The sequence below is a fragment of the Bubalus bubalis genome, chromosome 12 (genome assembly GCF_019923935.1).
Source record: "Bubalus bubalis isolate 160015118507 breed Murrah chromosome 12, NDDB_SH_1, whole genome shotgun sequence".
NCBI lineage: Eukaryota > Metazoa > Chordata > Mammalia > Artiodactyla > Bovidae > Bubalus > Bubalus bubalis.
In genome coordinates, this window is record NC_059168.1 from 88678209 (window position 1) to 88690938 (window position 12730).

At 39.8% G+C, this 12730-nt stretch overlaps 1 long non-coding RNA gene across 1 annotated transcript in view; it reads left to right on the plus strand.

The window, feature by feature from the left end:
* The window catches only part of LOC112578130, a 60957-nt gene that overhangs the window by 40668 nt on the left and 7559 nt on the right, over positions 1-12730 (plus strand). The window contains exon 2 of the long non-coding RNA XR_003102403.3: positions 1760-1853. This is a non-coding gene — a long non-coding RNA (uncharacterized LOC112578130). The remainder of the gene's footprint in view (positions 1-1759; positions 1854-12730) is intronic.

A 12730-nucleotide genomic window follows, 5' to 3' on the forward strand; every position in this document is an offset into this window, starting at 1 on the left:
GAAAAATGACCAAAGCATAAAGGACATTAATAGTCAATTTGCAGGCCTGGAAGTACTAATATAAGCAATTATAAAAATAGACAATGCCAAATACAGTAGCAATAAGCAGAATGTTGATTTTAAAAAGCAATTACTCAGTCCTAAAAAAGAATAATGCCTCTTAAACAACATGGATAAGCCTAGAGATTGTCATTCATATATGGAATCTAAAAAAAAAAAAAGAATACAAATGACTGTATTTACAAAATAGGAGTAACAGATGAAGAAAATAAACTCATGGTTACCCAGGGGGTAAGGAGGGGTAGGGGGAGGATAAATTAGAAAATTTGGATTGACATACACACACTGCTGCTGCTGCTGCTAAGTCACTTCAGTCGTGTCCGACTCTGTGCGACCCCATAGACGGCAGCCCACCAGTTCCGCCGTCCTTGGGATTCTCCAGGCAAGAACACTGGAGTGGGTTGCCATTTCCTTCTCCAATGCATGAAAGTGAAAAGTGAAAGTGAAGTCGCTTAGTCGTGTCTGTCTGATTATTTGCGACCCCATGGACTGCAGCCTACCAGGCTCCTCCGTCCATGGGATTTTCCAGGCAAAAGTACTGGAGTGGGGTGCTATTGCCTTCTCTGATACACACACTACTATATATAAAATACAGGCTTCCCTGGTGGCTAAGATAGTAAACAATCTGACTGCAACGCAGGAGACTTGGGTTTGATTCCTGGGTTGGGAAAATCCCCTGGAGAAGGGAACAGTTACCCACTCCAGTATTTTTGCCTGGAGAATCCCAAGGACAGAGGAGCCTGGAGGGCTACAGTACATAAGGTCATGAAGAGTCAGACATGACTGAAGTGACTGAGCATGCTCATATGTATATGCATAATTTTGCTGTACACCTGAAATTAATGCAACATTATAAATCAACTACAGTCCAATAAATTAAAAAGAAAAACAAATGGGATAATTCATTTTATTTTTGCATATGGTAGCATATTAGGGCATATTTGTAATAAACTTCACTACTCACTAATCTGAATTATAGAAAGATCTGAAAAAACTTAGAGATTGAATTAAGAAAAAACTTTGAGTTTATATTTAACATGATCATAAGTATCAATTTGGCAAAGGTAACCCCAGGTTTGCCTGTTATCTCAGAGTTATTATTACTAGCTCCCCTTTTAAATCTCAAGGTGTCCTGGTTTGGAAAATAAATTATATGGTCACTCTACTTATTATACAATACCATTAATTAAATTAAAATGTAACAACCTCAGAATGTATTTGTCAAGAGATATATTGGTTTTATAAATATGGCATCTAAAGACAAAGAAATATGTTAGGGGGTATTGAGGAGATGGAGGAAGTGGCATGAAATAGTTAATAATAATGTAAGGATTCTGGAGCTTGGAGCTGAAGTTAAAAGTCAGGAATTTTTCATGGCCTCTTTCTTTCCACAGTCAACGATTAGTTCCCAAATTATGTAAGGGCCATCCATACTTCTTTGTATAAAACTGAGAAAGGTAAGACTTAGGGATACATTATGGCATCCTTTTCAGAGTAATTAAACAGTCTTTTTTTTTTTTTTTTTAATGTATGAAGCATGTATTCAGGACCCAAACATATCTCAGACATTAATAAGAAGTCTCAGCTGTATAAAACAAAGTTAAAAGTTTTAAATTCTAGAATTCTCCTTTTACATTAAACAAATAAGGAAAACAGTTTGATTGGGTTCTGTGATGATCAGATCCTATCTCCTTCTTAGGTTCACAAAGTTGGGTTAAGAGCTGGCCCATGCACCGACCCTGAGTGCCCTGTCTCACGCATCGAACCTGGACTGGAGATCTATTTCACACATGGTAATATACATGTTTCAATGCGATTCTTTCAAATCATCCAACGCTCGCCTTTTTTTTTCTTTTCCATGGGGATGGTCTTGATCCCTGTCTCCTGTACAATGTCACGAACCTCATTCTATAGCTCATCAGGTACTCTATCTATCAGATCTAGGCCCTTAAATCTATTTCTCACTTCCACTGTATAATCATAAGGGATTTGATTTAGGTCATACCTGAATGGTCTAGTGGTTTTCCCTACTTTCTTCAGTTTAAGTCTGAATTTGGCAAAAAGGAGTTCATGGTCTGAGCCACAGTCAGCTCCTGGTCTTGTTTTTGTTGACTGTATAGAGCTTCTCCATCTTTGGCTGCAAAGAATATAATCAATCTGATTTCGGTGTTGACCATCTGGTGATGTCCATGTGTAGAGTCTTCTCTTGTGTTGTTGGAAGAGGGTGTTTGCTATGACCAGTGCATTTTCTTGGCAAAAGTCTATTAGTCTTTGCCCTGCTTCATTCCGTATTCCAAGGCCAAATTTGCCTGTTACTCCAGGTGTTTCTTGACATCCTACTTTTGCATTCCAGTCCCCTATAATGAAAAGGACATCTTTTTTGGGTGTTAGTTCTGAAAGGTCTTGCAGGTCTTCATAGAACCATTCAAGTTCAGCTTCTTCAGTGTTACTGGTTGGGGCATAGACTGTCTGGGGAGGCCTTACAAATAGCTGTGAAAAGAAGAGAAGCAAAAAGTAAAGGAGAAAAGGAATGATATAAGCATCTGAATGCAGAGTTCCAAAGAATATCAAGAAGAGATAAGAAAGCCTTCCTCAGAGATCAATGCAAAGAAATAGAGGAAAACAACAGAATGGGAAAGACTAGAGATCTCTTCAAGAAAATCAGAGATACCAAAGCAACATTTCATGCAAAGATGCGCTCGATAAAGGACAGAAATGGTATGGACCTAACAGAAGCAGAAGATATTAAGAAAAGATGGCAAGAATACACAGAAGAACTGTACAAAAAAGATCTTCATGACCAAGATAATCACGATGGTAGATCACTCACCTAGAGCCAGACATCCTGGAATGTGAAGTCAAGTAGGCCTTAGAAATCATCACTATGAACAAAGCTAGTGGAGGTGATGGAATTCCAGTTGAGCTGTTCCAGGTCCTAAAAGATGATGCTGTGAAAGTGCTGCACTCAATATGCCAGCAAATTTGGAAAACTCAGTAGTGGCCACAGGACTGGAAAAGGTCAGTTTTCATTCCAATCCCAAAGAAAGGCAATGCCAAAGAATGCTCAAACTACCGCATAATTGCACTCATCTCACACGCTAGTAAGGTAATGCTTAAAATTCTCCAAGCCAGGCTTCAGCAATATGTGAACCGTGAACTTCCTGATGTTCAAGCTGGTTTTAGAAAAGATTTGGGAGAATGGCATTGAAACATGTAAAATATCATGTATGAAATGAAAAAAAAAAAAAGAAAGAAAAGGCAGAGGAACCACAGATCAAATTGCCAACATCTGCTGGATCATGGAAAAAGCAAGAGAGTTCCAGGAAAACATCTATTTCTGCTTTATTGACTATGCCAAAGCCTTTGACTGTGTGGATCACAATAAACTGTGGAAAATTCTGAAAGAGATGGGAATACCAGACCACGTGACCTGCCTCTTGAGAAATCTGTATGCAGATCAGGAAGCAATAGTTAGAACTGGACATAGAACAACAGACTGGTTCCAAATAGGAAAGGGAGTACATCAAGGCTGTATATTGTCACCCTGCTAATTTAACTTATATGCAGAGTACATCATGAGAAACACTGGACTGGAAGAAACACAAGCTGGAATCAAGATTGCTGGGAGAAATATCAATAACCTCAGATATGCAGATGAGAGCACCCTTATGGCAGAAAGTGAAGAGGAACTAAAAAGCCTCTTGATGAAGGTGAAAGTGAAGAGTGAAAAAGTTGGCTTAAAGCTCAACATTCAGAAAACGAAGATCATGGCATCCGGTCCCATCACTTCACGGGAAATAGATGGGGAAACAGTGGAAACAGTGTCAGACTTTATTTTTCTGGGCTCCAAAATCACTGCAGATGGTGATTGCAGCCATGAAATTGAAAGACGCTTACTGCTTGGAAGGAAAGTTATGACCAACCTAGATAGCATATTCAAAAGCAGAGACATTACTTTGCCAACAAAGGTCCATCTAGTCAAGGCTATGGTTTTTCCTGTGGTCATGTATGGATGTGAGAGCTGGACTGTGAAGAAGGCTGAGCGCCAAAGAATTGATGCTTTTGAACTGTGGTGTTGGAGAAGACTCTTGAGAGTCCCTTGGACTGCAAGAACCAACCAGTCCATTCTGAAGGAGATCAGCCCTGGGATTTCTTTGGAAGGAATGATACTAAAGCTGAAACTCCAGTACTTTGGCCACCTCATGCGAAGAGTTGACTCATTGGAAAAGACTCTGATGCTGGGAGGGATTGGGGGCAAGAGGAGAAAGGGACAACAGAGGATGAGATGGCTGGATGGCATCACTGCCTCGATGGATATGAGTCTGAGTGAACTCCGGGAGTTGGTGATGGACAGGGAGGCCTGGTGTGGCATGCTGCGATTCATGGGGTCGCAAAGAGTCGGACACGACTGAGGGACTGATCTGAACTGATCTGAACCCTCACCTTCTCCCACAGAGTCCAATAGCCTGTTCTTTACACCTGTGTCTCTTTTGCTGTTTTTCAACCCTGAGGGATGGTATGGGGAGAGAGGTGGGAGAGGGGGTTCAGGATGGGGGACACATTTACACCCATGGCTGATTCATGTGAATGTAATGCAAAAAGTACTACAATATTGTAGAGTAATTAGCCTCCAATTAAAATAGATAAATTAATTTACAAAAAAAAGCTCAATATTCAGAAAACTAAGATCATGGCATCTGGTCCCATCACCTCATGGCAAATAAATGGGGAAACAGTGGGAACAGTGGCAGACTTTATTTTGAGGGGCTCCAAAATCACTGCAGATGGTGACTGCAGCCATGAAATTAAAAGATGCTTACTCCTTGGAAGGAAAGTTATGACCAATCTAGATAGCATATTAAAAAGCAGAGACATTATTTTGCCAACAAAGGTGCATCTAGTCAAGGCTATGGTTTTTCCTGTGGTCATGTATGGATGTAAAGTTGGACTGTAAAGAAAGCTGACTGCCGAAGAATTGATGCTTTGAACTGTGGTGTTGAAGGAGACTCTTGAGAGTCCCTTGGACTGTAAGGAGATCCAATCAGTCTTTCCTAAAGGAGATCAGTCCTGGGTGTTTATTGGAAGGACTGGTGTTGAAGCTGAAACTCCAATCCTTTGGCCACCTGATGCGAAGAACTGACTCATTTGAAAGGACCCTGATTCTGGGAAAGATTGAAGGCAGGAGGAGAAGGGGACAACAGAGGATGAGATGGTTAGATGGCATCACCGACTCAATGGACATGAGTTTGGCTAAACTCCGGGAGTTGGTGATGGACAGGGAGACCTGGCAAGCTGCAGTCCATGGGGTTGCAGAGTCGGGCATGACTGAGCAACTGAACTGAACTGAATCTCTGTTTGGATAAAATATATATGTCCTTTTCCAGTTTGAGCCAAAGATGAGAAACCAATTGTTTAATAGTATATTTATTGCTGTTTTAAAACAAATGTATTTGTTGTAATTTTTTTTAAATACTTAAAAGTCTAAGTTTTTTTTTAGTCTTCTCAGAGATAAATACCTGAACATATTAAGGTATTTCCTTCAAGTTTTGGTATGTAGGTATACATATATATGTTTATGTAGATATGCATGTATGTGTGTGTGTGTTGGGTAAAAATCACCCATATATATGTATACACACACACAAAATGGGATTGATGCTCTTAATATGTTTTATCTTAAATATGTCACTAAAAACATTCCCAGGGATCAAACCCAGGTCTCCTGCATTGCAGGCAGATTCTTTACCATCTTAGCCACCAGGGAAGCCCAAGAATACTGGAGTGGGTATCCTATTCCTTCTTCAGGGGATCTTCTCAACCTAGGAATTGAACCACTGTCTCCTGCATTGTAGGCAGATTCTTTATAAGCTGAGCTACCAGGGAAGCCTTTAATTTTTTTTTTTTTTTTTTTTAGTCTTCTCAAAGATAAAGACCTGAATATATCTAGGTATTTCCTTCAAGTTTTGGTATGTAGGTATACATATATATGGTTGTGGGTGTGCATGTGTATGTTGGGTAAAAATCACACACACACACACACACACATATATGTATAATAAAATAGGACTGATGCTGTCAAAAAAAAAAAAAAAAAAAAGAGAGGCCCATGGAGACTCGTGCTGCCTTGGGACCTTGGCCTATTTTTAAAGAGTTGCAACAGTTGGAATAAAAGCTTCTGAGGTGAGTCATAGACGATCTTGCTGTGATTTATGTCAGAGAGTGTTCTGCCTACGTTTTCCTCCAAGAGTTTTGTAGTTTCTGGTCTTACATTTAGGTTTTTAATCCATTTTAAGTTTTTTGTTTGTTTGTTTGCTTATTTGCATGTTAGGAAGTAGTCTAATCCTATCCTTTTACACATAGTTGACCAGTTTTCCCAGTACCACCTGTTGAAGAGACTGTCTTTTCTTCATTGTATATTTTTGCCTCTGTCAAAGATAAGGTGCCCACAGGTGTGTGGATTTATCTCTGTGCTTTCTATCTTGTCCCACAAGAACATATTTCAGTTTTTGTGCCTATACTGCCTTGAGAAGGCGATGGCACCCCACTCCAGTGCTCTTGCCTGGAAAATCCCATGGATGGAGGAGCCTGGTGGGCTGCAGTCCATGGGGTCGCGCAGAGTCGAACACGACTGAGCGACTTCACTTTCAATTTTCACTTTCATGCATTGGAGAAGAAAGTGGCAACCCACTCCAGTGTTCTTGCCTGGAGAATCCCAGGGACGGGGCAGCTTGGTGGGCTGCCATCTATGGGGTCACACAGAGTCGGACACAACTGAAGCAACTTAGCAGCAGCAACGGCAGCATACTGTCTTTATGAGTGTAGCTTTGCAGTATAGTCTGAAGTCATTGATTCCTCCAGTTCCAGAAATAAAAACAAAAATAAACAAATGGGATCTAATTAAACTTAAAAGCTTTTGCAAAACAAAGGAAACTATAAGCAAGTTGAAAAAACAGCCCTCAGAATGGGAGAAATTAATAGCAAATTAAACAACTGACAAAGAATTACTCTCCAAAATATACAAGTTTCTCATGCAGCTCAACACCAGAAAAGCAAACAGCCCAATAAACAAGTGGGCAGAAGACCTAGACAGACATTTCTCCAAAGAAGACACACAAATAGCTAAAAAAAACACATGACAAATGCTCAACATTGCTCATTATTAGACAAATGCAAATCAAAACTATCATGAGGTATTATCTCACACCAATCAGAATGGTCATCATTAAAAAGTCTACAAACTATAAATGCTGGAGAGAGTGTGGAGAAAAGGGAACTCTCTTACACTGTTGGTGGGAATGCAAATTGAATGAGCCACTATGGAAAACAGTATGGAGAATCCTTAAAAAAAAAAACTAGGAATAAAGCTATCATACGACCCAGAAACGCCACTGCTAAGCATATACTCACAGGAAACAAGAATTGAAAAAGACACATGCACCCCAGTGTTTGCTGCAGCACTATTTACAATAGCTAGAACATGGAAGGAACCTAGATGTCCATCAACAGATGAATGGATAAGGAAGTTGTGGTATATACACACAATGGACTATTACTCAGCTATAAAAAGGAACACATTTGAGTCAGTTCTAATGAGATGGATGAACCTAGAGCTTATTATACAGAGTGAGAGAAGTCAGAAAGAGAAAGATTAATATTGTATACTAACTCATATATATGAAATCTAGAAAGATAGTACTGATGATCCTACATGCAGGGCATCAAAAGAGACATAGACATAAAGAACAGACTTTTGGACACAGTTGGGGAAAGCGAGGGTGGGATGATTTGAGAGAATAGCATTGAAACACATAATTGCCATATGTGAAACAGATAGCCAGTGGGGGTCCAATGTATGATGCAGGGAACCCAAAGCCAAGGCTCTGTGACAACCTACAGGGGTAAAAGGAGGAGAGTGGTGGAAGGGGGGAGTTCAGGAGGGAGGGGACACATTTTACCTAATGTCGATTCATGTTGACATGTGGCAAAAACCATTACAATATTGTAAAGTAATTATCCTCTAATTTAAACAAAGAAAAAAAGAGTGATGGGATTCAACAACAACAAAATGACTTTCTCCCAGTGGATCATCTGGCACATGGAGGGTGCTCAGTGTGTCTAGAGGAACCGATGAATAATGAGTCATTATTCTTTTTAAGTTTTATTGAAGTTGATTTATAATGTTGTGTTAGTTTCTGCTGTACAGCAAAGTGATTCAGTTATACATATGTGTGTGTATATATATATTTATATAATTTTTTGTATTCTTTTCCATCATGGTTTATCAGAGCATATTAAACATATTTCCCTATGGTATATGGTAGGACCTTGTTGTTTATCAACCCTATGAGTCATAATTTAAAAACTCTCATCAAAGGCAGCCTACAATTTTTGAGAATATTTGAATGCTAACTATGACTTAACTTACTGTTTGCTCAAAAATGATAAGCCACTAAATAATAAGTAGCAAAATGATAAGTAAAATCTCACTCTTACAAATAAAATAAATTGTATTCTTATTAATGTCAAATTTCTATCTTTTGATTAGCAAATGGTTCTTCACAACTTGCATCAATTGAAATTAATGCAGCCTCCACACATATGGAGTTTTGATCACACGTTATCCTTCTAATAATCCTGAGATGTTCTGTGCTAAACAACCTTCCGAGGTTCTGTCATCAGCCCTAATATCTCATTGTACTATGAAACCAAAGGAAGTGGTGTTCCTGGCATTTATTAATACAGGCCTGCTTTTGAAATGGGTTAACATTAATTAGTTTCATATGTGTGTTTTGTCTTTTATAATTTGAATAGTGTGTGGATTTAAAACCATAAATCTCATTTCCTAAACTACTTTCTCTATGTATTTTTCTTCCTGGATTTTGAACATCCCTAGGGATGGTTAGCATACAGTATCCACATGGCCTAATGGAAGTCAGAACAATCCTATGTGAAATGGAACTAGACTAGTCCCTCTGCTCCTCTAAGTGACCCCTTGAAGCTGTTTAGAGAAGATGTAGGAATAATTTTAATTAACCAAAGAGCAATTGCAAAGGTGCATTTCCCGCTGCCTGCCAGAAACTGTCATAAACTTTGCCAAGATTTATTTCATGCAAACGAGACTGAATAAAAGTGACCATTATCATTGTCCTTGTCTTGTTTATGAGCATCAGTGTTTTCACAGAGAAGCCACTGAGCCTGCTCAGTCCATGTTATCCCAGCTTCTCCTCAGCTGTGGGAGTTCAGTCTCAAGTATTTGGAGGAGAAGCCACAGGAGCTTTCACTGACCTGTCTGTGTTACTGACCAGCAGCCTGGTGTTTGAACCAGCTGGTGGGAGACCTGAAGGAAACTGAAGGAGAACTGCTAAGGGTGTATACGTGTTAACTACTTTTGGGAGCAAATGTGATCTATGTTGCTACTGCTGTCACTTCAGTCGTGTCCGACTCTGTGTGACCCCATAGACGTCAGCCCATGAGGCTCCCCCGTCCCTGGGGTTCTCCAGGCAAGAACACTGGAGCGAGTGCCATTTCCTTCTCCAATGCAGGAAAGTGAAAAGTGAAAGTGAAGTCGCTCAGTCGTGTCCGACTCTTAGCGACCCCATGGACTGCAGCCCACCAGGCTCCTTCGTCCATGGGATTTTTCAGGCAAGAGTACTGGAATGTGATCTTTAACAAGACATTAATAAGTAGCAGACACTCAAAAATTTGATCCTCACTTGTATTCCTAATAATTGTTATAAATAAGAATCATGAAAAACTTAACAAGTTTAAGAATAGTGTTAAAGACTTGTCCACCAGATCTCATCCTTTCACATATTTGCAGCCTCAGTTACCTATTTCTGATGGATAAAGAACCAGTAGTGATTAGGGACATCATGAGTATTTGCTAAGCCTCCTCTAGGTGCCAAGGGCTTTAAAAGGCATTGGTGGCACAAACCAAGAGAGGCAGTCTGCCCTTAACTGCTTGGATTTAATGTGAATGCAACCCTGAGAACTCATCGCTTCAGCAACAATGGTTTTCAGGTCTCACCGTGCTGTCCTCCTGAGATATGACTCAGCCCAGAATAAATACGTGTGCAGCTCTGAAGGGTTTTACTGTTTGAAATGCTCTTCATTGTTTTCACTGTGGCGCAAATGCCCAAAAGTGAATGTAAAAGTTTAACTTGTCCTTTTATTAGATACAGGCTTGCCTTTCCAAGAAAATAGTACAGCCTAGCAGCTAGTACAAGATACAGGAGAATACCAAACAATGAAATTTTGTGATTTGCAACAACATGGATGGACCTGGAGGGTATCGTGCTCGGTGAAATAAGTCAGACGAGAAAGACAAACATATGGTTTCATTCATATGTGGAATCTAAATATAAAACAAACAAATATAATGAAATAGGAACAGACTCACAGATACAGAGAACGGATTAGTGGTATCCAGAGAACAGAGGTATGTGGGGAGGACAAAAGAGGTAAAGGGGATTAAGAGGTACAAACAGCTAGGTATAAAATAGATAAGTTAAGGATGTAATATATACAGCATAGGATATAATATCAGCCAATATTTTATAATTATTTTATAGCACATAGCCTATAAAAATATCAGATCACTATGTTGCACACCTGAGACTAATATAATATTGTAAGTCAGCTACAATTAAAAAAATAAAAAGCATAGAACTACAATAGACAATGAGGTCTCCAGAATTGTGGTTGTATTAATAGCCATGAAAGCTATGAACTCAAAAAGATCCACATGCCTTCTACTGATAAATGTTTGGTGATCTTACTCAAATTCCAGTGGTTGTCCAGCTGTACCTTCTTGGTTGTGAACTCGTCTCCCCAACTTGGTGTGATGCTGTTCTCTGTGTTTCAGGGGGTTCTGTCCCTAATGTTTGACTGTGGAGGGACAACCCCTCTTGTTGCTCCAGAGATTGGTCCACTTTTATGTTTTAGAAATGAAAGAACAGACCTCAGGGCCAGCAAATCTAGACTTGAACCATTATCTCCTTCACACCAGATGTGTGGCTTTAGGTGAGATTTTCATCTTCTTGCAGACATTCAGCTTTAGCATTCTCATCTTTAAAAGCGAAAATGAAAGAATGCATAGCAGTCCATCCAGGGGCCTCTAGGTCCTCAGGTCAGTGTATGGCAGGGCTTCCCTTCTGGGGCTTCTGTCCTTCAGCTGCCATTTCCTTGGCCAAGATGGGCTTTGCTAAGACAGGCCAGGCCAGGACTGAAGGGGCCTCAGAGGAGGTGATCCAATTCAAAATTCTATTTGCAGGTTATCTAGTGGAGAAACAAGCAACAGAGGGATTAAGGAGAGAAGATGTGCAATTAATTAAGTATATTCTTGCTTCTAATTAAGATCAACTGAAAATAGGGAATTTGACAGGTGTTTGGCCAAAAAGAGCATTGTTGTTGGTTGTTGTTCAGTTGCTGAGTTGTATCCGACTCCTTGAGACACCATGGACTGCAGCACACTAGGCTTTCCTGTCCTTCACTCTCTCCTGGGGCTTGCTCAAACTCATGTCCATTAAGTTGGTGACGCCATCTAACCATTTCATTCTCTGTCACACCCGTTAAACAATTTTCAATCTTTTGGGAAAGAGCAGGGGACGTTCCCAGAAAGCATTCCCAGGATAGTTCCTGAATATTCTTCTGCGATATGATGCTTTCAATGCTTTTTAGAGTTTTCCTTCCTTTTTTTTCCCCAGAACCAGTGGACATCTATTCCACTCTACACAGGTAGATCAAACCTTTTCATAAAGTATCATAACATTTGTCAAATTATCTGATTAATGTTCCATATCATAATTGAACAAAAAATAAACTGGCCAAAGCACTTGAGCTATCAATTTGATGATTCCTAAATATCAAAATTCTTTATCAACTACCTCTGTGATGTAAACCTCATCCCAGAGGGATATTCCTTCTTCCTTGTTCACTGATTTATTTTCAGTGCTTAGAACAGTGCTAGTATAAAGTATGCATTCAGCAAATGTTTGTCAAATGAATGAACCAAAGAGTGAATGAATTTCTTTTGAAGAGGATTATTCAGGAGGTCAGTGTGCTGATGGCATGAAACTGTAATTTTCAGCATGCCCAGATGCGCTTTCCATTTTGACACCAGCTGTCAGAGCTCACAGTGAGGTGATGGCAAGGGCTCTTTTCAGTTAACTGGGATCGAGCAGGTCAAGTTTATAGTTTATATTTGACAGTTGATATTTGTATCAGTTTCTTTGAGCTGCTGCAACAAATTACCAGAGACTAGATGGCTTAAGACAATAAACACTTATTGTCTCACAGTTTTGGAAGCCAAATGACTCAAATCAAGGCTTGTGCACATGCCACTCCAGTCTCTGCCTCTGTCCTCATGTGGTCTCTCACCGTGTCTGTACATCTCCTCTCTTCTTCTAAGGACACCAACCACACTGGATTTAGGGTCCAACCTACTGTAGTACGACCTCATCTTAACTGGCTGCATCTGCAAAGACATTTATTTCTGAACAAGTTCACATTCACACATGCCAGGGGTTAGAGCTTGAACATCTCTTTTCAGAGAACAATTCAACCCACAGAAACGTTCTCACAGGACTGATTATACATAGGAATTATACTCTCGGGGTATATCTTCAAGGAAACCAAATGTCTGTTGATCTCTCCAAATACTTCCCCGACT